We start from the raw sequence: 24,830 nt of genomic DNA, 5'->3' as shown, positions 1-24,830 counted from the left end.
TGAGCTACAACCCAGGTCCTCAGCCAAGTTCTAGCACTGAAGGGTCCATCAGAAAGTGAGGCAGAATGAGGAAAATAGAGGAAAGGTAAAACCTCCAGTTGTGGGCCTCAGGGAAGCAAAACACCAATTCTAGGGGCCACCCCTTGGCACATTGCTGTCCATCATTATTCTATTCTGCCCAGCTTGGGTGCCACTGGTTCTTAAAGTCAGTTCTTAAAGTCAGCTTGACATCATCTCCGATGTGTAGTCAACTGACCCTGCAGACTACACACTTACTTGGTCCAGTTGAAGAACTCCAAGCCCTGAAATATTCTAGAGACTAGCCTTCATTAGGGTCCATTTTACCAGTGACAGCATGGGCTGCCATTCTGGCCTTTGAACTGAAAGAAAAGAAAAGAAAGAAAGAAAAGAAAGAAAAGAAAAGAAAAGAAAAGAAAAGAAAAGAAAAGAAAAGAAAAGAAAAGAAAAAAAGAAAAGAAAAGAAAAGGAGAAAAGAAAACCCACCATAATCAAGGCCTTTACACTAAGATTGCTTTTAGCTTTCTTCTTTAACCTTCAATATTTTCTCCATGGACACCTTACAGAGCCTCTTCCTAAGGCTTTTGGGCTCCAGGGTTAGAGTTCAGCCCTTAATTGAGCTTCCCCATACCAAGAAGAGACAATAAAGGCTGTCTGCCAGGGAGGATTTACATATTCAGCAGTCCAGCTTCTCTTTCCTGCTTCCATTCAAGACAAAGGGCTGCAGAAGCCTTGATCTCCAAGTGGTTTGTGGCCAGGAGGTGGAGGAATAAAACTGCTTTGTTGAGGACCCAAGGGAAGACTGAGCTGTGGCTGCTTGAGTCTTATCAAAAGAAAAATGGTTACAGCACTTAAAAAAAATAAGTAATGTCAGACAAAACTTGTAAGTAAGAATATGGAATTAAATGTGCCAGATATGCTGAGAGTCAGAGAAACTTTATCTCCATTGCATCAACACATCAACTTCAGGGGTGCTGGCAATTACTTCGAGGCACAGACTCATTTTGTTCTTGTGTAGACAATGTTGTCTGGCATCAGGAACAGGAAGCCTCAGTGCACATTACAGTCGACAGGATTCCAAATTGGGAAGAAGGATCTCTGGGGGCTTCTCATGGATGCCGCCAACAGGACCAGTCCAACCGTCCCAACTGGTGGGACTTGCCGAGCAGCAGGGGAAATGGTGAGGCAGAGAGAGCATGTGTCCTCATGTGCCCTTAATAGAGTGGCAGTTCTCAAATTTGAGGCTGAATAGTATGTGGAAGAAAACTAAAACATACTAGTGTGGCATATCCATAAAGACCATAAAGCCAGTTGTGGTTTCCCTAAAATGAATGTTAGTTATTTTAGGGAGTAATTTTTACTCACTTGTATTTGTAAGCACATACTTGCTCACTTACCTAAAACTGTAATAATTCCATTTGGAAGAATGAATGCATGGTATAGTCATGGAGGGCTCTGCCAATTTCAGGGAAAATGTGCAATTCTGGTAAGGGAGAGTAATGTGATGTTCAAATAAGTTGCCCTGTTGGGAGAGGAAGGCAAATCAGACCTACTGTCCCTTTTACTATCGTAGTTCATCATGCCTCCATCAGATGCCAGATACTGGGTTTTGGCAGAACCAAAGCCGCCGCCACTCTGCGTGCCAAAGCTATATCTCCAATAGCTGCTTCATTGCAGATGACCACAAATGAGCATTTAAGTACTGTTTTACCACTGGGTACCACAGGCTCCTAGTTTTATATTCTCTGATGGTAACCAGGGCTTTGCTACCTTCAATCCAGCCAGGTGACAAAACCTGTCTTAGATTTTCATCCTTGGGAGCCTAATGCCTACAGCCATTTCTGGTACCAAATATTGTATCCATCAGGGCTTAGATGTAGATAGCAGGACTCCTTTAAGTTTTTTTGAGATTTAATACGGGGAATTATTGGAGGAGCCAGAGGATATGGCTGTAGAATTGACTACCAGAGAAACTACTTCCTCTATCTTAAGGAGAAGGCACTGCAGAGGCTCTTGTGTGCAGGGTCATATAGATACTGCAAGGTTAACACCAACAACACAATGCCATGTATGTTCCAACTGTCCCTGCTTAACCTACGACTGATTCAAGTCTTGCCAGGTGTGCCTGACTGTGAAACCAAAATCACATCCAAAAATCTTAGCTTCAAGAGTACCTAGGAAATTTTTAGTTTTCTAGTCTGGGCAGCACAAAAAAAAGAATACTTGAAAGGGGTGGCCAGAAGACGTGGAGGGATAAATCTGGAGTATTTACCTCCCCACCACCATAAGCTCCATCCAAGTTCTCAAATCACGAATCAACTAGCTACATGTTTGAGGAGATCTCTCTGCACACAAGACACTTTGGAAGGTACAGCGATGCATGAGGTATATCTAAATGAAGACGTTCCCTGATTTCACAAACTACCTAAATTAGTGCACTAGAATGAAAGTTCTCCTTACAGGACCTTACAGGATGCAGTCTTGCCTCAGATTTTTTTCTGGATTTCTGACTAGGAACGGCCTGTACTTCATGAGCACACACTCATGTGCACTTGAAAGCAAGGCTTACAATTTTAAAGTCATACCTGCCAGAGTACTACCTCATGTTTACTATGTGCCAAGCCCTGTGCATATTCTTTGCATACATTATCTTATTTCAGCTGCACAACAAATTCCACTGGAAAGTAGATGTTATTATCATTTCCATTTTACTATAAGAAATAGAGGCTCAAAGTTAAGTGATTGTCCCAAAGTCACGCATTTTTGAAGGGGCAGGGAAGAGATGGGAACTGAAGGCTTCATGGCTTCAAAGAACGTTCTCTAACTGTAACATTGCATTTAACTTCTTAATTAAGAGAGTGGAGCTTTTCTTCTTGCTTCATAGCCCACCAGGTGTGGATCCCAGTGACTTTTGACACTTTCCAAATAGGGCACCTTCTCTTAGTGCACGAAGATGTCTTCGAGTTGGTCTCTTGCTGAAGAAATTCAAGTGAATATGCTCTAAGATTTGCAGCTGTCCTAGGGAGAAGGAGCAGGAATGATCCCAATCATCGCTTTGTTACTCTGGTATACCTCAAGCTTCCCCAGGTGGCTATCAAGATTTATAAGGTGAGGCATGCTTACTTAAAATTTAGATATGTTACTTCATTAGTATATCTTAGTAATATTCAGCCCCTGTTCTCATATTACGTATAATTTGTTCCCTTTATGCTTGCTTCCTTCCTGATGTAATATAATTTTGAGGTTGAATACATGAGATCAGTTTAGTTTAGATTCCTGGCTCAGCTGCTTATTAGTAGTAGAGACCTTGAGCTAATCCTCTTAAATTTCATTTTTCTTATAAGCAAAATGGGCATAATAGTAGAACCTACCACATAAGGTTATTCACAGAGTTGTTGAACAGATTAAATCTGATGATCCATTTAAATATTGGCATGGGATGCCTGGGTGGCTCAGTCGGGTAAACATTTGCTGTCATCTCAGGTCATGATCTCAGAGTTCTGGGATCCAGCCCCGCACCGAGCTCCCAGGTCAGTGAGGAGTCTGCTTCTCCCTCTCCCTCTGCTCCACCCTCCCACATGTGCTCTCCCCCACTCTCTCTCTCTCTCTCAAATAAATAAATAAAACCTTAAAAAAAAACATTGACATACTCTCTGGTAAATAGTAAACACTGAGTAAATGTGAGATATTATTAATTATTAATAATTTATAAAACTCTGTACTAGGTGCTCTGAAAGTACTCACCTTTGCAAATTCAACAAACATTTACTGAGTGTTGGGGATTAAAGAGGAATCCAATATGAGTCTCAGCCCTCTGGTTGCACTGTGTGGTAGAGGACACAGATCTGTAAACAAATCAATAGAGATAAGCCTATAGCATCCGTCATGGAGCATATCTATCCCAGCTACAGTGCCAGCCACAGAGCAAGTGGACAGTGCTATTGGCTAAGATGTCAGCCGACTTCAGAAAAGGTGGTGCTTCAGAAAATTCTCAAAAGATGGCTTCCAGAGGCATCTGGGTGGCTCAGTCGGTTAAGCATCTAACTCAATTTCAGCTCACGTCACAATTTCAGGATCTTGAGATTAAGCCCCACAACAGGCTCTATGCTCAGCAGGAAATCTGCTTGAAGATTCTCTCTTCCTCTGCCCTGCCCCCCCCCAACTGGCTCATGCTCTCTCTCTAAAATAAATAAATAAATCTTTTGAAAGAAGAAAGAAAGAAAGAAAGAAAGAAAGAAAGAAAGAAAGAAAGAAGAAAGAAAGAAAGAAAGAAAGAAAGAAAGAAAGAAAGAAAGAAAGAAAGAAAGAAAGAAAGAAAGCAGGCTTCCAGAGCATGGGAAGAAAAGGAATTTCAGGCAGAAAGAAAAGCAAGAACAAAAGCAAACTGACATGAAGGGAACCATAGGCAATGGGGCAAATCTCAGACCTGGAGTGGGAGGCAGATGGATTTAGAGTCTGGTGGGAATAGTGTCAGCTAACATCATTGCTGTAAACCTTATAATCCCAGTGCTCCACATGGCCCAATCTCTGTATAGTCACATTCAAAGAAAGAGTCTAGGGGCAGCCCGGGTGGCTCAGCGGTTTAGTGCCACTTTCAGCCCAGGTCCTGGTCCTGGAGATCTGGGATCAAGTCCCACCTTGGGCTCCCTGCATGGAGTCGGCTTTTCCCTCTGCCTGTGTCTCTGCTCCCCCTCCCCCCATGTCTCTCTCTGTCATGAATAAATAAAATCTTAAAAAAAAAGAGTCTAGTTACCAAAAGGCAATCAGTGGTAATCAAATTTCCCCCAGTATTCTTACTTAAAAATGCCAAGGGATAAGAACACCATTGATTCCAAGATTTCCTAATATTACTTTTTAGGTTTGTATGCCTCTTCCCAAAGTCTCACACTCAGTGCCTATGAACCATCTCACCCCTTCCACTGTTCTCCAAGTCTTTACACACACTTCCTTCATTGTCATGCTCCTCCTTCCTCCACCCCAGCCACAACTACCCCCTGGCCATCTGCTTTGTTCACATTTGCTGGCCAGTCCAAGAGAGCAAGCATGGGATTCTCAACCTTGGTGTGCTACAGGATAGCACAGAGAAGGCACTCATAGGCTGCTAGCTCACATGGTTTTGAGGAAAAGGAGGCTACCTCTAGTTCAGGGGCTCATAGAAGGCCTCAGGAAGCAGATGGTCCATGACTTGGGATCATGCTATTTGAGAGGATTTGGACAGATGGAAAAGGAGAAAGAGGCCATTTGTGGGGAGAAGGACAGAGAGTAATAGACCCAACATTAATACACCATTGCTGTGCATCGGGGATGGTTGCATTCCCTTTGTTTCCAACATGGCTGTGGTGCAGATATTCTGAGAAATCTTAATGTTTGGGAGGTAGAAGGGACTTCAGCTATTCTATCATCCTGTCCTCTGGATTTAGAGATGAGATTAAGGCCTAGAGAGAGAAAGAATACACAGATTTTTGCTTAAAATTCCAAAACTTACTCTGAGAATCACTTTTTTGACCAGAGTCACAAGCTAGATTTATCACACCTGGGAAACTCCACTATTGCTAGTCATGGGTGTGAATCTATGGGCACAAAAGCATATGCAGTAGGCAGAAGTGCTCTTTTGTGTGTTCTTTTTAAAAGGGATTGGCTGTCTGGGGTATGTGCTTCAGAATCCACTAAGCCAGGGATGGAACTGGGGGAAGGCAGTGTGGAGAGACAGTTTTTAGGATTGAGGCTGATTCTTACCCTACCTGGACTCTGCCACTCACAATATTTTGGGTCAGGTTACCTGGCCTACTGGCCTCAGTTCCCCAGCTTGTAGAATGGAGTGTGAAATCACACCTTCCTCCCCATGTGGTTGTAAGGATCCATTGAGAGGTTGTGCACAAAGCACTTAGAAGAGGGGCTGGCACTGAGTCCCAGCTCAGTCAATGGTAACTAATATTATTAGTTCTATTGAACAAACACATTTTGCAGGCGCCTTGCAGCAAAGACATTCTAATATGCTCAGTGTCCACTTCAATCTTATTTATTGGGCTTATCTTGTCTTATGAGCCATGGTCAGTATTTACAGGCAAGGGGTTGTGTTGGCAGCATTAATATTGATTGTGGGACCACTTGGCGCCTTTAGTCTGTCCCTTCCTCAAGATAGCCATGCCACAGAGCCCTCGGAGGGGGTAGTGGAAAGAGGGGGGACAGCAGAGCCCTGCCAAGTGCTTCTGGCGTGGATTGCGTGGGCAGCAAGGCTGGCATAGCCCCTGTCCTGGCTGGGCAAGGTAAGCTGGCAGATGTTGGCTCCGACACAGACGTTGCCCAGGAGAGAAGCAGCCACTGGTGTCAAGATTCGCTAATTGCGTTGCCTCCTGGCACAGCATTCTCACACAGCCCTGATATCGCTCTTCCAGTTAGAAAAGGACCCTTCCTGCCTTTCATTTTGTGGCAATTTCTTTCCAAGGGACAAAGCCTGGCTCAGTTGTGAAATTTGGTTTTCAGAAAAGACTCTTCTGCTGTGCCCAGTTTTCCAGCTGGGCTGCTCTCTAGACTAGAAAGAAAATTGACTTGGCCAAGTTCACCTGGCAAGCCTATTCGCTCAGTAGGGCTCTTCCCCCCGCCATCTCCCTTTGGACACCAGTTTCTTCCACTAAAACTTTTCTCTTAAAGGCAAGATACACTGATCATTTAGTTCTTTCCCTGCCAGAGAACTCACAAAAACACACATGCATCCTTTCATCTAGCATGTTTACTATTTTTTCCCCTCCATATTTAAGCATAGCTGCATTTCACAGTGAAAAGGACATCCTTTGCTATTAGAAATCTTGATTATGAATATCTTGCCACACCCTAGTTTTGTGACCTTGGACAAGTGATTTAACTTCCTGGGGCTCAGTCGCCTGGTGTACAAAGGGTGGATTATACAGTTTACCCCTTTGTGTCGCGAAGATTAAAGGAGTTATGTAAATTACTTGACACTGTGCCTGGAGCACTGTAAGTTCTCATTAAATGTCCCTGCTACTATTTCATGTAACTAGTTGCAGAACAAATAAAGTCACATCTCTTTTAATGGTACGATTAATTTGTCAAGCTCCCCATATGCCCAGATTACCAAGAAGCCCAGAATTTCCTACTGGGGCTCTTTCGACTGCCCTGAAATGGTCCAAGAATGTTTAATCAGCACAAAGGAGGCAGCTCTGCTGCAAATGCTTCATCTAGACCTGGAGAATCCAGTCAGCAGGTGGACCCCCATTTCTTGCTCTTGCTTCCTACAGACTCGATGTTAAATCCTGGCCCCGCACATCCAGTGAGCCAGTAGATTGCTGCTGGATGTCAGTGCTGGTCCAGCAGTGGTTTTTCCAGAATGCAGAGGTGGAGGGCAAGGCAGTCTCCTTCCCCAGTGGGATGCAGGTCAGTGGCCAGTATTCTACCATGGGCTATTCTAATGATACAGCCACACTTGAACTGCATGTACTTGTGCTGCTGATCTCTGTGTGGGCTATAACTGGTTAGTTCAGACTTGCTGGTGCCTGAGGGACACTGTGATGGGGGAGTGTACAGACTCAGAAACCAGGTGGTCAATGTGAGTGTGCCCTGTGCACCCTTAGGCAATTTATTTGACCTGTCTGTTCTCCATCCCCATATCTGAAAACTGGGAGTCTTAATAGTTAACTCATAGGGAAGTAGGGAGGATTAAATGATCTGATACACACAAGGCACTGAGAACACTGCTCAGCATATACCAAGTACACCGGACATGTGAGTTACATACATAGATATGAGTCCTAGATCTATCACTATTGACCTATGTGACCATGGGCAACTCATTAGTCTCCAACTTTGACTTCTTCATATATAAAATGCAACAGATGGAAATACAACCATATCTGAGTCAAGAGATCTGGCTTCTAGTCCCAGTCTGCCCTTAATTAGCTCTGGATATTGGCAAGTAATTCTGTTTCATAGTACTTTAGTATCCTCAGCTATAAAACAAGAGAGCAGGATTAAATCATCTCTAAAATCCTATTAGTCTAAAGATAGATATTTCTATTATCTTAGTAGATTGCTATGTATTGCTCAATATCAGTGATCATTTAAATTCATAATGCAGTTTTTATTGTTGATATATAATTATGACTACTTCTTGGGGTTGGATCAATTGGGAAAATAAAATCTCATTTTCTATTTACAACAACCCTATGAGAGAATAATATTGATTAGAACTGCTCATGGGGCTTTCGTGTTTACCATGTGCCCAGTTTCTTCTGAAATATGGGTTCTACTTCACTTCCTCTCCATAGTAGCCCTCTGAGTGAGGGAGTATCCTAATTCCCACTGTTCAGATAAGGAAACCAAGGCTCAGAGGTTTAAGTAACATGCTCAGGGCTGTACAATTGGCAGGTGGTGGAGCTGGGGTTCAAGGATGGGCCTGTCAGACCCATAAGAATATGACTATTCTGCAGACAGTTATTAATGAACCTGCCTCATAGAGAAGACTCTCAGACTCATTCAGCAAATAATGTGCCCAAGTTCACTTATAAGTTAGAGGCACAGCCGAGACCTGAATTCTGGCTTTCTCCCACCTCATCTGGAGTGTGCTACACCCTGCAGCCTCCCAAACACGCTTGCTTGTGGAATCAATGAATACAAATGAGGGCTGATTTGTATTCTTTTGCAGCTAACCAGCAGATTTATACTCTCTGCTGCACACCTCCAAGAAACACATCCTCATGCATATACCATCATGGCTTTAGGGATCTGCTCTCTTTCTCACAGACTCACTCACAGGCCCTGGGAAAGATCACAGCCCTATCTGTGAGCATATCAGAACCAGACTCCAACAAGGGCTACAGTCAACACCAGAGGCACAGCACTAAATGCTATTGCTTTACCTGGTAGAAAAACCAGAGACAGGGGTCTGTAAGTGCAGATGGCACAGTCACTCAAGACAAAACAAACCATCATCAATCCTAGCATTGGTGGAAGTTGTGAGAATTCGAAGGCTGGCATGTTAGCTAACTTAAAAAGCATTGTGCCATGTCAGAAGACACCCATTCTTAAACTCTTGAGTGGTGGAAATTGAGCCAATGGACAGATGACAGAAGGATCCCAAGAGGTTGCACCTGCCTGTCAACAGCCACTCCAACATCCATTCTACTTGTGTCAATAAGGACAACTTTGACTTCAACAAAGGGAAATACTCAAGAAGAATTGAATAATGAGGTTACTGGGAGCTACTGGTGGGAGGGGTTCAGTCATAGAAATATTAGAAGCTCAACAGTAGTATTGATAACCAGATCCTTTCATCTACATTCTGCTGCTTTGTCTGAAGTCTGACCACTTACTGTTATTGTCACAAAGTGGTTGCTGGTGGCAATCAGAACTAAACACTTTCCTCTTCATCTCCATGAAAGAGAGAAGAAAACCTCTTCTCCAGCACAGAATATAATCTTTGCATCTTTCATCTCTATTTGATTGGTTCAAGTTAGGTTATGGCCTACCCCCAGGCCAATAGCAGTCACCAGGGGGTTTATGTACTATTATGTTAGGCTAATCAGAGATTAACCATCGAATTTATGTATGGATAGAGTGGCTTCCTCTGAGTCACTTGGACTTCATGGCCAGTGAGTTGATCCATGAATAAAATCTGGTTCCTGTTGGAAGGGTGGAAGGATTGCAGGGTCGCCAATGTTGTACATTACAATTGCCTTCCCAGATCATGCCATTCCTGGAATCCTTGACTGACACTCCATCAGTCACCATGTTTCATTATCCTGGACCCACAAGTTAATCAGGTTTCAGTCCTGTCTCATCAGTAAGCCTCACGACTTTTGCTTTATTGGTTGGAATAAAAGCTCTTTCTTTCTTCCTCTGTATCATGGTAGTATGTGGCTAGAAGGTCCTAGATGTGCTCTTACTATTTTTTTCCCATCACAAAGTAAAAGTATCCCAGGGAGGATTTCAGGGCGCAGAGATTGCCCACAAAATGGGTCAGAACTCTGAGGACACTATGGATCTCTGACTCAAACTATACCTGGAACTCACCTGAGCACTGAACTTCGCAATTATTGAGTCAATCAATTCTCACTATTTTAAAATCCAACCTCAGTTTTTCTTTCTGCTTTTTGCAACATGAAGAATCCTTACTGACATAGCAGAATCCAGTTCTTTTCATTGAAAATGTTTCCAATCACCAGATCTGCTTCCAAAATAAAGCAGGCCACCTCCTGTTCTCTTCTGTCTTCCGTCACTGGAGGTGTTCATGCAGAGACTGGCCAACCATCTGTCCAAGATGCTATAAAAAAGATTTCTACATTGGTGGGAGGCTGAAAAACCACCTTCTAAGAACCCTTTCAATTCCTTTCCAATTCCAATATGCTAATACCCCTATTAAGCCAAGAAGAAAGTGGAAGGTGTGCTGAAACATATATAGGAGAAAATAAATCAAAGTCACTTGGATGAAAGATGAGAGTCTTTCTCTCTAAAGTAGGACTAGAGACAAAGCATGATTCAATTATTTGTCCTTTGATTAGTTTTATTCAGATATACATTGACCTCCAAATATGTGCTATGCACTAAAAATGTAGAAATAAACAAAAACCAAGAACCCATTTTCACAGTGCTGACTTTCTAGTAGTCATGCTATAGGGGAAAGATGTGGATTTTGGATTCGGGAACACCTGAATGACGGTTATCGCCTTTACTAGACAGAGAACCTTGGGCTGGCTTCCCTGATCTTCAATTTCTTAATTGGTTAAATAGGTGCTATAACATCTACTTTGTACAGTAGCATGATTGTTATATGAGATAATGCATACATGTAAAATACCTAATGAAGGCCAGGAACAAAGCAGGTAATCAACAAATGGTATTTCCTTTCCATAGCTAGAGCACTAATGGCTATGTGTTCAGGGGAGAATTCCAACATTTCATCTTCAGCATGACCTCCAAGAAGCTCAGATATAGCAGAGAATGGAAGGCCATGCAGAGAGAACTCTGGAAGAAGCGATTTTAAATGAACTAGATCACCAAAATTTGAGTGAGAGAATGAGAAGTATCCAAGTTTACTCATTCATTCAACAAAAATGCATTGAGTATTCCCAATGATTTAACAACTATTTTAGGTGCTTGGGACCTGGCACTGACCCAAACAGAAATGTTGCTTCCCTCATGGGGCTTATACTCTACTGGGAGTAGAAATACAAGAAATAAAATATGGGGGAAATTGTCATAATGCTGCAGGGCACTGAATGCCAAATAGATCATGCTAATAACTGGTGCTAAGGCAAAGAGGAAGAATTAAGGGATTCAAGAGTTTGGGTAGCCAGAGAAGCCTTGATGGGGAGGGAATTTGGGGAAGCTGGAGCACAGGAAGGTATCCCTAAGACACTGTGGTACCACAGTGAGAGGGAAATTGTGATGATGATGATGATGATGATGATGATGATGATGATGTGGGAGTGTGGCACCTGTATCTAAGAATTCCGCAAAGAGATTGCAGGCCAGCGGGATGCCAACGAACCAAGGCAGGAAAGTATGGGGAGTAGGATCATTTTATATTTCAACATAAGGCCTCAGCTGAGTTCAAATCCTGGCTTTACTACTTAGTAGGCCACTTCGAGCAATTTGTAACCTAGGTCATGGAGTTGAGCTGAGAGTTAATTGAGAAAAGTCCTATAAAGTGCTCAACAGGTAGCAGGCTTGCAATAAATTACTATTTCTGTTGTTTTTGTTGTTGTTACCATGATATCAAGGCACATTAACCAAGTGTGTTCATTTTCTATGAAGTCTATAACAAATGACAAAAAAATGCAACAACTGAAAACAATGTTCAGATGTTAACTCAAAGTTTTGTGGTTCAGAAATCAGATGCGTTTAACTGGATCTCTGCTTAGGGTATCACACGGCCAAAACCATGATGTCAACTGGGTCGGGCCATTATCTGGAGACACTATGGCAGAATCCACTTCCAAGCTCATCTAGATTAATAGAAGGATTCAGTTCCTCTGGTTGCAGGACTGGGGCTCCCATGTCTCACTGCCAGGGTCACTCTCTGCTCCTGGAGCCTGCCCACATCCCTTCTCCATCTCCAAACCAGCCACATTGCATCAAGTCCTTCTCACACTTCAAGTCCCTCTGGCTTCCTCTTATGCCACCAGCCAGAGAAAGCTCTGCTTTTAAAGAGCTTATGTGATTATGTTAGGCCCACCTGAACAACCTATATCAAAGACAACTGATTAGTAACCGTAATTACATCTGCAAAATGCCTTTTGTCTTATAACCTAACATAGGGTGATATCTCATCGTATTCACAGGGGAGGGAATTGTACATGGGGAGAAATCACTGGAGATGATCTTAGATGTTTTTTGTTTTTTTTTTTAATTTTTATTTATTTATGATAGTCACACAGAGAGAGAGAGAGAGAGGCAGAGACATAGGCAGAGGGAGAAGCAGGCTCCATGCACCGGGAGCCCATCGTGGGATGCGATCCTGACTCTCCAGGATCGCGCCCTGGGCCAAAGGCAGGCGCTAAACCACTGCGCCACCCAGGGATCCCGATCTTAGATATCTGACTACCACACTAAATAAAGATCTCTTGAGCAACTAATGTGTGTGACACAGAATGTGGTGGGGAAAAGAAACAAGCTGGAAGATAGGACAGCTAAGATTGCAGCAGCCATGCTGTAGTCACAATCGATTAGCACTTAGCCTTTCTCAAACATATTTCTGGTCCTGATCCAGTACTTGAGCTGCCTATGATATTCCAAGTCAGTTATATGGGTCCACTGATCAATCTGCTGAGAATGATTTGAGTTCCTATTACCTCACCCTATGTGTACTTATGTTTCCAATGTTAATTTCAGACACAATGAATGTACCTTCCTCAGCCTCATCCAAGTCATAAGGGAAAAAATTAAATAGGGCACAAAGACAGAGGGAGATGGTCATCTAGCCCCTGTTGACTTCCTCCTGGTTCACAGGAACTGTTAAGTGGCATCCTTTGGTTATAGTTAAACAACTTCATTATTATTTTCCTAATTTTATTAGCATCAGAACCTGTGTTTTGTCTTTGCAACTTGGATATCCTTAGGGATCCAATCAATTCCTTGATTAAGCCTAGTTATCCTCTTTCCACTGCAGGTGCCTCATCTCTTTCCCCCCAGACCTGCTCTATTTCCCTGAATATGAGGCATGAGCAGCCTAGGCTGAATATTGGAAAGTTTCAGCATAATTGATGGTGTCTTGGTGGAGCATAATCAAGATTATTGGAGCAGGACAGGAGGTAAGTTCTAAGTTGCCATCTGGGTGATGAGAGGACTAATCATAGAGCATACCACATAGGCTGTGGATTCCACTGGCTTATTTGTAAAGAATGTGAAGAGTACTGTGGTTCTGACATTATAATTGAGGATAAAGCCAAAAAAAAAATAGTGTGTTCTGTCTTTGTTATTGGGAGTCTATTTTGAATCATGGTTGGGTTGCCCAAGCCTGAGAAATTCTGGAGATGTGACACACAGGAATAATAACACATGTCCCACGAATGAATTATTTGAGGATTAATGAGATCATGGATTTTAAGTTCAGACACAATTCCTGGATCATGGAAGATACCAGTAACTTGCTTAGTAGGCCAGGAGACTTGTGCTCATTTAAAAAAGATACATGAAAATTTTTATTCTTTTTAAAATAACTTTTACCCATTTTTAGCTTCCACTACCCTGTTGACTAATATTTGACCTTTCTTTTTTAATGAGGTATTTTCCTGAAAGAAAAGAGAAAAAGGAAAAAATAAAGAGTATGATTTTTTCATCATAACATCAAATTTTTACAGTTGACCCCAAATAGCCTGTCTCTTCCTTGTATATCTTCTTATTCCATGCATATCTAAAGTAGTCCTTTTTGACTAGAATAGATAGGAATAGGTAAGAATAGACAGACAGGAATAGATAGATCAATGAAACAAAATAGATAGTCTATAAATAGATTCCAGTATGTATGAGAATTTAATATATGATAAAGGAGACATCACACATAAGTAAGAAAAAGAAGGATTATTTAGCAAATGTGGCTAGGACCTCTGGGTAGCAATTTAGAGGGGGGAATCAATTTTAGGCTCTTACTTCACATCTTGCAGAGAAATCAATTCCAGATGGGTTAAATAATTAAATATAAAAATATCAAATCTTAGAAAAACCAGAGAAAAAAGAGAGTGAATAAGAATTAAATCCCCAGAGGAGGAAGAACTTTTCAAGCTTAGAGCAATAGAATAAAGCATGAAGATTAACAGATTCAACCACTTACAATTTAATTTTTAAAATCCTGATACACAGACATACAACAGCTAAGACAAGACTTTATATAATAGTTGCAGTGAGTAATAACAAAGTGTTAATTTTTTCTAATAATGGCTCATATCAATCAATATAAAAGAATACCAATACATAGATCAATAAATGGGAAAGATACAGAAAATTCAAATATGAAGAAGCTATATCTGTTAATGTGAGAAAAGATATAAGCTCAATAGCAATTAAGATAATGGAAAATTTTAAAATAAAATATGAATTTTTAAAATAAAAATATTTGATATTGGTATAAAGAAGTTATCACACTTATCCACTGCATGGAGTAGCAGGAATTTGTGTAATGCTTTTATAAAACATTTTCATAATTCATACTAAGACACTTGAAAAGACTTCAGATAATTTTAAGGGGCATTCTCAATTTTCAGAATCTAAACTAAAAATATTTTTAAATATTAGAGTGAGAAGAGACATAGAAGGAGACACATTAGCAAGAGGCTCTCTGTAGCATAATTCAAAATAATCATTATAAGTATAATAATAATAGTTATTATTAGCTCAAAATAATAGTTATTAATAGTTCAAAATAATAATTATAAGTATAATAATCATTATAAGACGAGAAAATGGTGTCAATTATAACATATTCATCTATGCTTTATATGATGTTACTAAGTATATCAGTCAGGGTTCTGGAAGGAAATAGGTGATGAGGTCACATTAGATTGATTTGAGACAGGTTTAGGAAAGAAATTATTTACAAAGTTTTGGGCAGAGTATAGGAAAACTTATGACATGTAGCTAATAAAAGAGCTCCTGCAACCTCTAAGTCTAATGAGGTGTGGGAAAGGAGCAAGGAGAGTTGTGTGGTGAGGTGCACCTTGATAGGACTTATGACTTCTTTAAGTCAAGGGACACAGCCATCCTGAAGCCAGTCTCCATGGAGTGATACAGGAGAATATTTTATTATCATTCCCCTTCTTCTCCCTATCAACCTTAAAAATAAACATAGTTAATTAGTTTACCAAGAAAATGAGTTTATTCAGGAATGGCAGGGGATTTACAACTCAGGACATGCAAACCATAGCCAACCAAAGGCAAGTCTTCAGAACAAGAAGAGGGGCTCACCTTTATAGAGAAGAAGGAGGAAGGTGGGAGGGACCGCTTGAAATGAAAGTCCGTTAGAGAAGAGTGAGAGTTTAGGGAGGTGGCAACTTCTCATTGGCTGAGTTGTGGTGGTTCTCATTGGCTACGTTATTGCTGGGCAAAGAGGAAATCTTTCCTCCTCCTGAGACTTGTAAAGCTTATTTTCTGTTGAGGTATTAAAGGTAAGCTATGACAAATGGAAGATGCATGAGAACACTTCAGGACTTTTGATAAGGTTATTCTTTGTTCATTTTCATATCCTCAATAACTTTCCAAGATCCCCCTTTGGCTAAGACCAGTGAGAAGCTAGAGAGTAAGTGGATTTTTTTATATCATCTACTCACATCAACCGTTCAAGGAACAGAACAGGGGGAAAGGAGACATAAAGAGATCAGGGGAGATACAATGAAAAGACTCAGTACAATGGAGAAAAGCAGTGTTTAAGTTTATCCTTATGGTGTGAACCAAGGGAAAAGAAGAAATAAAAGAAATACACTAAAATAGTACGTTTTGTGTTGAGGTCTTAATGTTTTTAGTAAATTTTCCTTTTCTTCATATTTTCCAAATTTGAGGTTGTTGAACTGGGGCAGGAACTATTCTCTTTAACCTTTGCATCTCCAGCACAGAGCATGGTATTTGGCATATCACAGGCATTTAATAAAATTTAAAATACCACTTGTACTTTTGTCATATGCTTCACAAGTTTTTATCTCCAGCCCAGGAGATGCACAGACCTCATTTCTTATTGTATCATTGCATAGTTGTGTTAACTCACTTTCACTAATATTTAAAATGTTACATAACAGTATCCTTATATTAAGGTATCTGGGAGCAGGGAGGAGGTAAAAAAAAATGTACCATTAACTTAAAATATATCTCATTCCTTGCCTCTGCACTAGCCACCTTCTTCCACTACTTTTTTTACTTCTCTGACATTCTACCAGTATGCTCAGGAAGATGGGGATCTTAAGGAAGCTTTCATTTCCATAGGATCTGAGTCTTGAGAGGTTGGAAGTTTTTCACTGACCAAGTACTAAGGGGCACCTCAGCAAATCCTCCCTAAGCTAAGCATGGCCTTATTTTGTAGCAGAAATATAATTTCCAATGGTCCCATGACAATTGGGGGCAGTCATGCAGTCCAATATGGGGATCCTTCCTCTTCCTATTGATTTGTTCACAGGAAGACCCCAAAAAGGCCAGACCTTAGCTTACAAATCACTGGAACCATGATAGTGGAAATACTACTCCTTGGGTAGTACTACCTACAAAGCCACCAAGCCCTAGATTGCTGGGACAAGAACCAAAAAGTCTTCAAATGAGTTTGTTCCTACATCCACATGAACCAGTGCATTCTGGCTTTGTGGTTTATCTACTGGTTTATAGTATTTCTTACATTCTGTAGGTTAGGACCCCATGCACCTATAGTAGGCTCCCACATGGTGCCATTCTGAGACCTTCATAACCATTCCCTCATTCTGTCAAGCTGGTTGCTTCTGAATAGTGGAGAGATGGTTGGATCAGTGAAGACAATGGATATGATTCCATGACTACACTTTCTTTGCTATAAAGTGAGTTTCTTGGTCAACAGAGATAGTGTTTCAGATAGTGTTTCATAATGTATTTTGAACTAAGAACACTGGTACTAAAAGAGCAATTTGAGCTGGGAAGACTAATCCACACTCAAAATTTGTGCCTATCCCTGTAGAACAAAGAGTTTTCCTATTTGTGAGAGGAGGGGTACAATGATATGTTATTTTAACAGATACCTAACCACTTCCCTCTGGAATGGTGCCATATCTGAAACTTGGAATTGGCCTCCGGTCTTGCCAAGTTAAGCACTCAGCATGGTGCAGCCAGGCCAGGATGAGGGGGAGTGCATGATGCTGAGACCATGCATAGCCTCCATCTCGGCTGTCATGCCCACATGGGCCCACTGAGCAAGCCCTAAGGTGTGTAGGGACTGACATCCACAAGACATTCTTTCTTGTCTACCTGATTGATAAGAGCTTCCTTTGCAATGGATGTCCTCAGATAGGAATCAATGTAGGAGATAAATGACTTCACTCTCTTTACCTATTCTAGGTGCCAGTTTATCTCTTCCTTACAGATCTTTTTGTCCCCAATTTTCTAATCTTGTTCTTTACCCTAAACAGTCAGCCAACCCAATAGCCACTACTTTTGTGTCTGTAGTGTACATCTACAATTCAGATCATTTTTCCTTTCCCCATGAATTGGACAACCAGATGTAGTGCCTAAAGTTCTTCCTATTGGATTAGTCTCCTTCATTTCTTTCTTTTTTTTAAGATTTTATTTATTTATTTGACAGAAAGAGAGAGAGAGAGAGAGAAAGAGCACAAGCAGGTGGAAGAGCAGAGTGACAAGCAAACTCCCTGCTGAGCAGGGAGCCCAATGTGGAACTTGATCCCAAGACCCTGAGATCATGACCCAAGCCAAAGTCAGATGCTTAACTGACTAAGCCACCCAGCAGCCCCTCATTTCTTTCTTTCAGAGACATCTCAGAGTGGGGTAAGTGCAGCAGTCATCCACTTCCAGCATATGCTCTCATACTTTGCAGACCCATCATTAAACCAGGCCCATACTTTTTCTTCCTCCATTAACTGATCACCAGGGAACCTTTCATGAAGCCAGAGGTGTGAGTTGAGGGAGAGGCAGCAAAGCAGTAGATGAGGCTCTAGGGGAGTCTTACCATCTGTAAGTGCAGTTTATTTGTATCTCTTAGACAATTGAGGCCTGGTTCCATATGTCCCATTTATACTTTGTAATGCAATGCTACTGTATGTGCCAATTTTATGCTTCAGTGTATCAAATAACATCAAGGTCATGATGAGCAACTCAGGTCTCATAGTCACTTGGTGTCTCATGGCTAGACATTCAGTTTCTACCAGGGTCCAGTAAATGCTTTTCAAATAGAGAATAATTGTCACAGAATAAGTCCTCATTACAAACACTAGGAGTCAAGCACCTTTTGGGGCTTGCCAGAGGCTTCATATAGTATCGCTGTTTGCTATAGATGTTTTCAATACCATTGGGCCTACAGCATCAAAAAGCTTTGAAATGCTTTACACTACAGACTGAACTTGTTACAGAGCATTATTATGCTCTAAGCCCCATTCAAAGCTGTCATCATTATGAGTTACTCAATAAACAGGTCAGAGGAGCATGACCAAATACGATGTATGTTGTCTGCAACACACAAAAAGGCCCACAAGTGCTGTGCTTCTTTCTTCATGGTGCATGATGAAAGGTACAGCAAGCAGGCTCTAATTGCAGTGGCATAATGCTGATAAGCATAGGGCTATTGGACCCCAGAAACCTCATCAATATGCTAGGTATCTGAAATTTAACAGGATTTATCCCCTATCTTCTAACATGGATATATCTTATTAAGACATTTGGGGTTCCTGTTAACTGTAACCAATTCGCATAATGTCATCAATGTAACAAACTAGGGTGATATTTGGTAGGTTATGAGAATTAGTCACAGTCCCTCTAGATTACAGTGACAAAGACCAAGAAAGCAGACACAGCCCTGGGTCAAAACAGTAAAGATATATTGCTTTATTATACACACAGGATGATTTTGATTTTGCTTACTAATTGGTTGGGACAAAAAAACATTTGCTAGTTGTGGCTACATGTGGCAGGAACTGTGTTGGGTTGATTCAGTAAAGATGGTAGCTACTTCCAGAACTATGGCTGGGAGTAGCAGCACCATTTGGTTAAATTTGTGATAACCAACTGTCATACTCTGTGATCTAAATGCCTTTTGTAGCAGCCAAACAGATGAGTTAAATGGAAATTGTGTAGGAACCATGATTCCTGCAATCTCTCAAATCCCTGCTGGAAGCACTGATTTCTGATTTATGTGTCTTATTCTGGGGATAGTTGTCAGTTCACATTAGTTACAAGGCCTTTCACTTGGTCTTGGCCCTCTCAACTATCATAGCCCTTACTGTGACAATTCTGTAAATATATTCCTACTATATATTCCAGGATTGGGGAGAAATGACAGGTGGGTGTTTGGGCCACTGGATCCATATAAGACATTCTAGATCCAAGATCCCATCTATTACCTAGTCTCTATGAGGCCCTACACTGAAAAGTGAACCATGGCAATATTTCAGGCCTCTGTATGTTAGAATCAGTTAGGAGCCAGTATTTAATGACCATGGAAGACATAGCTACTATCCTTTTTTTCAGTGCATAACACCCTAATAAATGACTGCAGATCCCTTTGGAGAAGTCTTTGAGGAAGATTTACATTTATACAAGTGGAGAAACACAACAGGATCCTTTTTTCAAGGAGGGCCAGTCTCACCCATGGCTGAGAGGTTGTGGATATGTGAATTGGTTTTGGTCTAGGGATTAAGAAAAAGCTGAAAATCCCCACTGCAGATCTCAAGTCATAATCCTACCCAATAGTCTTAGAATTCTCCCTGTATATATAAAGCAGCACCTTAGTAGATTATTTTGTGTGTAGTGATACTGATCAATTAATCACCTCCACAGATACCTGAGAGGTAAAACGTTTTTGTGACCACTCCATCCTTGTGTCTATCCTGTTCGTTACCTGTCTCTAATGGTGAAGAGCTGCCATATAGCTTATGCTGTGTGGAATCCCATTAACTCCACCAAGATCAGGATATCCAGTTCCCAAATCTCCAGCCCACAGGAACTAGCCAACACAAAGTGCTGTAAGGATGCTTCGGCTTCTTTCATTAGTGAATGTGTTAATGGCTTGGAGAAGGGCTTGTCTCCAAGCTCTCCTGTGAGGATATGGTTAGGGGCAAGCTAAAGAGATGGCATGTAGTAGATCCATTCTTACATACCCATTTCCTTGAGCCTTCAGACTCCCTTCTCTGAAACATTATCAAGGAAGTTCCAGTATTTAAACCTCATTAACTTAAACTCTTTGAGTCCAAGCTTCAGTGATCCAACTTAGTAGATCATGAATATCCAGGGTACATGGCTTAACCAACACATTCAATCCCAAATCCTAGAAAGATGGTCCCAAGTTCACAAATTAGGCCCATCAGAACTTAATATTCTCTCCACCTTATACTAATATCCTTATAATTCAGTCCCATGCCTGCTGTTCAGGCCTTGAAATTCTTATGGTGAATAATTTCTTTCTTGTAGGAACAATCTTCTGTTTCTCAATCCTTGCTCTGCTGGGTCCGGTAACAAGCCTAGAGACAAGGCAATGTGCTGATAGTGAGTTCTGGGATAATCAACTTCAGCTTCCAATGCAACTGCCCCTCAGATGGCAGGGTGGCTGATGGTGACTGCCCGGTGGGACTCAAAGGGGGTGCATAGGTAGAATTGTGTCATAAACAACGGAGGCTCAGAGGAATTTGAGAAATTCAGGATTTAAACTTGTAGTCTCAGCCTCATCCATACCCACTGAAATGTCATCATCCCACATCTCAGGGTCACATACTTTTTCCCCACCAGTCTTTTGTCTATGGTGTAGTGTTACACCAAATGTGCAATGATTAGTGCTACAAAGACATGTGGCTTGGTCCTCAGCATAGCTGCCTTATGACCGCTACCAAGGGGCTTCTTCAAACACAGCATGCAAGCTCCTAAGTGTCCACCATGTTCTCAGTTCAATGTTTACAGCTTGCAAATTCTCCTTTCCCCAAAGAATACTTCCTAGGGCCAAGAGGAGAGGCCATGTGAATTCACAATATTTATGACATTTATCACCACAGCAACAAAGTATCATAGGCACTGCATTTGCCCCCACTTACATGTCATCCATGCTACTGCTAATGAAAAATTAAATAATCATGATGCATGTCACCACTTACCATGGATAACCCATATCCTATCTCCCCCTTAGCAAGGAGGTTATCCCTACATTAGTCAAATATGAGCAACTCAATCTCAGAATCCAATATTGAAGGTCTCTGTTCTGGGACTTCATACAATACCATTTATTGTTTTAATCAGGATCCCAACAGGAGATAAATGGCAAGCTATAGCTAGACTAATTTGATACAAGCTTAATAAATGGACTACTTTACAAAGATGAGAGAAGAGTGCAGTACGGCCACATAGTATATTACCCCAGGTGGTGGCAACCCCTAAGTCTGGAGGGTGGATGGAAGGAAAAATTTCCTGGCACCTGGAAGGAGAAAGTCACATGGACAGGAGTTCCTTGACAGGAGCTTTGATCTTCAACTGAAGAATGAAGTCTGCCTGCAGTGAACCTGTAGGAAGGGAGCAAGGAGAAAAATTAACCCAATATTATTCTATTCCCTCCTTCTGAACCCTGCTGGGATTTCCATTAGCCAAATGCCAAGTGGGAATGAGAGGGAAGAGAACACGTTAATGTGTCCATACCCATCAAAATCCCAGAAGACAGAGTAAAGCTAAGGGGAATTGATGTAAAAAGACAAAGCAAAGGTATCTAACAGAGTAGGGGAAAAGCATTGTGTAAGTTTGCTCTAGTAGTATGATTCAGATAAGTAATAGATGCTTGGGATGGAGTGGGAAACTAAAATAAAATAAAAAATGTTTTTTATTAGATTACCGTTAGATTACAGATGGTTTTATTACCTTCATAAATCTATTTTTCAAATTGCAATGGGGTCTAAGCTCTTTAAGAACAGCCACCAAGACGGGCAGCCTGGGTCGCTCAGCGGTTTAGCACCGCCTTCGGCCCAAGGCGATCCTGGAGACCTGGGATCGAGTCCCACGTCGGGCTTCCTGCATGGAGCCTGCTTCTCCCTCTGCCTGTGTCTCTGCCTCTCTCTTTCTCTGTGTCTCTTAAGAATGAATGGATAAATAAAATCTTTTAAAAAAAGAATAGGCACCAAGTCTTTTAATAAAGCTCTTTCCCGGGATCCCTGGGTGGCGCAGCGGTTTGGCGCCTGCCTTTGGCCCAGGGCGTGATCCTGGAGACCCGGGATCGAATCCCACATCGGGCTCCCGGTGCATGGAGCCTGCTTCTGTCTCTGCCTCTCTCTCTCTCTCATTCTGTGACTATCATAAATAAATAAAAAAATTAAAAAATATATTAAAAAATAAAAAATAAATGAAAAAAAATAAAGCTCTTTCCTGGCAGCACCTACTATGATAATTTGGAAATAACAGGTACTTATTTAATTTTAGAAATAACAAAACATACAAAACATGCATTTAGAAACTGCAAAATATCTACTTTTTCAAGGGCATACAGGAAAAAAAAAAACTTACTAAAATTGACAATATGCCGGGCCATGAAGCAAGCCTGACATCGTGTGATTAGCTGCCACTTCTTCCTCCCACGTTTCCTCTATTCTTTCCACTGCTAAGGAGCCTTCTCCCATTCTGATCATCATTGTGGGATACTTTCCCTTTAGTGAGACTTTGAAAAGAAGAAATAGCATATCTTTTTTTTTGTACATTTTTAAAATTATAATTCGATTTGCCAACATATAGTATAACACTCAGTGCGCATCCCCTCAAGTGCCCCCCTCAGTGCCCGGCACAGTCACCCCAACCCCCACCCACCTCCCCTTCCACTACCTCTTGTTCATTTCTCAGAATTAGGAGTCTATCTTTAATGCCAAAGCCTTTGTGCACTAAAAAATAGTTGAAATTATATTTTTTTTCTTATCACTTTCAACAATGAAACCATGATTACTCCCCTATATAATGAAGACAGGAGCAAACATCTCTCTCCATGAATGTTTCTCTGCCAACTTTCTTGTATGGCTTATAGAATTTGCTTATAAAATAGTCCTGGAGTATTATTATTAAATATTTCATTTATTTTTAAACTCTCTTTATATTTACATTTTGTGAATACATTTGAGCTCTCTTTTGTGACTGTATATATATATTAAAGATGTTATTAATTTTTAATTAATATAATTTGTATTAATATATAATATGAATATTAATATAGCAATAATTGATGTTAATTTATATATTAATATATTAATGAATTTATTTATTCATGAGAGACATAGAGAGAGAGGCAGAGACATAGGCAGAGGAAGAAGCAGGCTCCCTGCAGGGAGCCCAATGAGGGACTCTATCCCAGGACCCCAGGTCAGGGCCTGAGCCAAAGGCAGATACTCAAACACTGAGCCACACAGGTGCCCGACTTTTGTGAGTATATTAACTAAAGTCACTAAGAGTCATTTTGATTTGTAAATAGTTTTAATCTCACAGAACCTTGTCAGGAGAGAGGCTGAACCTGATAGTTGATGAAAATCCTGTAGAACCACTGTCTGGTTGATGGGGATGAGAAGAAAGAAAAGCAAAGTTTCTACACATGTCCAGTCAGAATGGTACCCTGCCCTTAAGTATATCTTCTATTTTTTTCCACATCAGGCAACAAAACTACCAACAGTGAGGTGATATGATAAGGGGCATGAGCTTTGGAATCAGACCCTCCTGGATCCAAATCCAGCTGTAATATGACTAGCTATGTGAATCACTTAAACAATATCCTCAAGCTTCAATTTCTCCATCTATAAAATGGTGACATTTTATACCTGCCTCAGAGGGTGCTTGTGAAGATAAAGTAGATAATGCACAGAAAACACTTCTTGCAATGCTTACCACATAATAAATCTTTAATAAATGTTTTTCTTCTCATTAATTGTGGTTGTGCACTAGGTACAACAACCCTCTGCTCATTAGAATAAGAACCTACAGGGGTGCTTGGGTGGCTCAGTCAGTTGAGCATCTGCCTTTGGCTCACATAATAATCTCAGGGTCCTGGGGTCAAGCCCCATGTCCAGCTCCCTGCTCAGCAGGGAGCCTGCTTCTCCTCCTGCCTCTTCCCATGCCTCCTGCTGGTGCTCTCTCTATCTCAGATAAATAAATAAAATCTTTAAAAACAGGAAAAGAACCTACCCAGAAGATCTGAGTAATACAGTGATAATGGAGAGAATGTAAGGCCCAGAAGGGCAGGTGCTTGTCTTTCTGATTTGCTGAAATTTCCTAAGCCTGTAGAATGGTGTCTGGCATATGGTTAGTACTGAGTAACTATCTATGGGGTAAATAAAAAGAACTCCTTTAGGATACAAACTCCTTTAGGATACAAACTCCTAACTCCTTTAGGATTAGATACAACTCTGCTTGAATCCTGGCTCAACCATTTCTTTGCTTGTAACTTTGGGCAAGTCATGTAACTTCTCTATCCCTTAGTTTTTTCAGCTATAAATACGAGAAAAATATAATCATTTCTAATTAGCAGAACTGGTCACACACAATAACACATGTTAAAATCCTTCATAAATTCTATATCAAGATTTGAATGTTCATGTGACTGTTGTTGTGGTCACACAGAAATATCAAAAGTTCTTCAAAAAAAGTGATTATTCTCCTTGCTTTTGGCCCAACTCTCTCATCCTCTG

General features: G+C 41.0%; 1 long non-coding RNA gene across 8 annotated transcripts in view; it reads right to left on the bottom strand.

Annotated features, from left to right (window-relative positions):
• Positions 1–2,718: 2,718 nt before the first annotated feature.
• Positions 2,719–24,830, bottom strand: part of LOC144323813 (uncharacterized) — a 71,765-nt gene continuing 49,653 nt past the window's right edge. For all 8 annotated transcript variants that reach the window (XR_013389146.1, XR_013389147.1, XR_013389149.1 and 5 more), the window contains 4 exons: positions 22,675–22,825; positions 21,602–21,686; positions 3,763–3,863; positions 2,719–3,036 (listed from right to left, as the gene is read on the bottom strand). This is a non-coding gene — a long non-coding RNA (uncharacterized LOC144323813). The remainder of the gene's footprint in view (positions 3,037–3,762; positions 3,864–21,601; positions 21,687–22,674; positions 22,826–24,830) is intronic.

Source organism: Canis aureus, chromosome 11 (genome assembly GCF_053574225.1).
Source record: "Canis aureus isolate CA01 chromosome 11, VMU_Caureus_v.1.0, whole genome shotgun sequence".
NCBI classification, from domain to species: Eukaryota; Metazoa; Chordata; class Mammalia; order Carnivora; family Canidae; genus Canis; species Canis aureus.
Note: the sequence above shows the minus strand (reverse complement) of the source record. Positions and strands in the feature narration are given on the sequence as shown.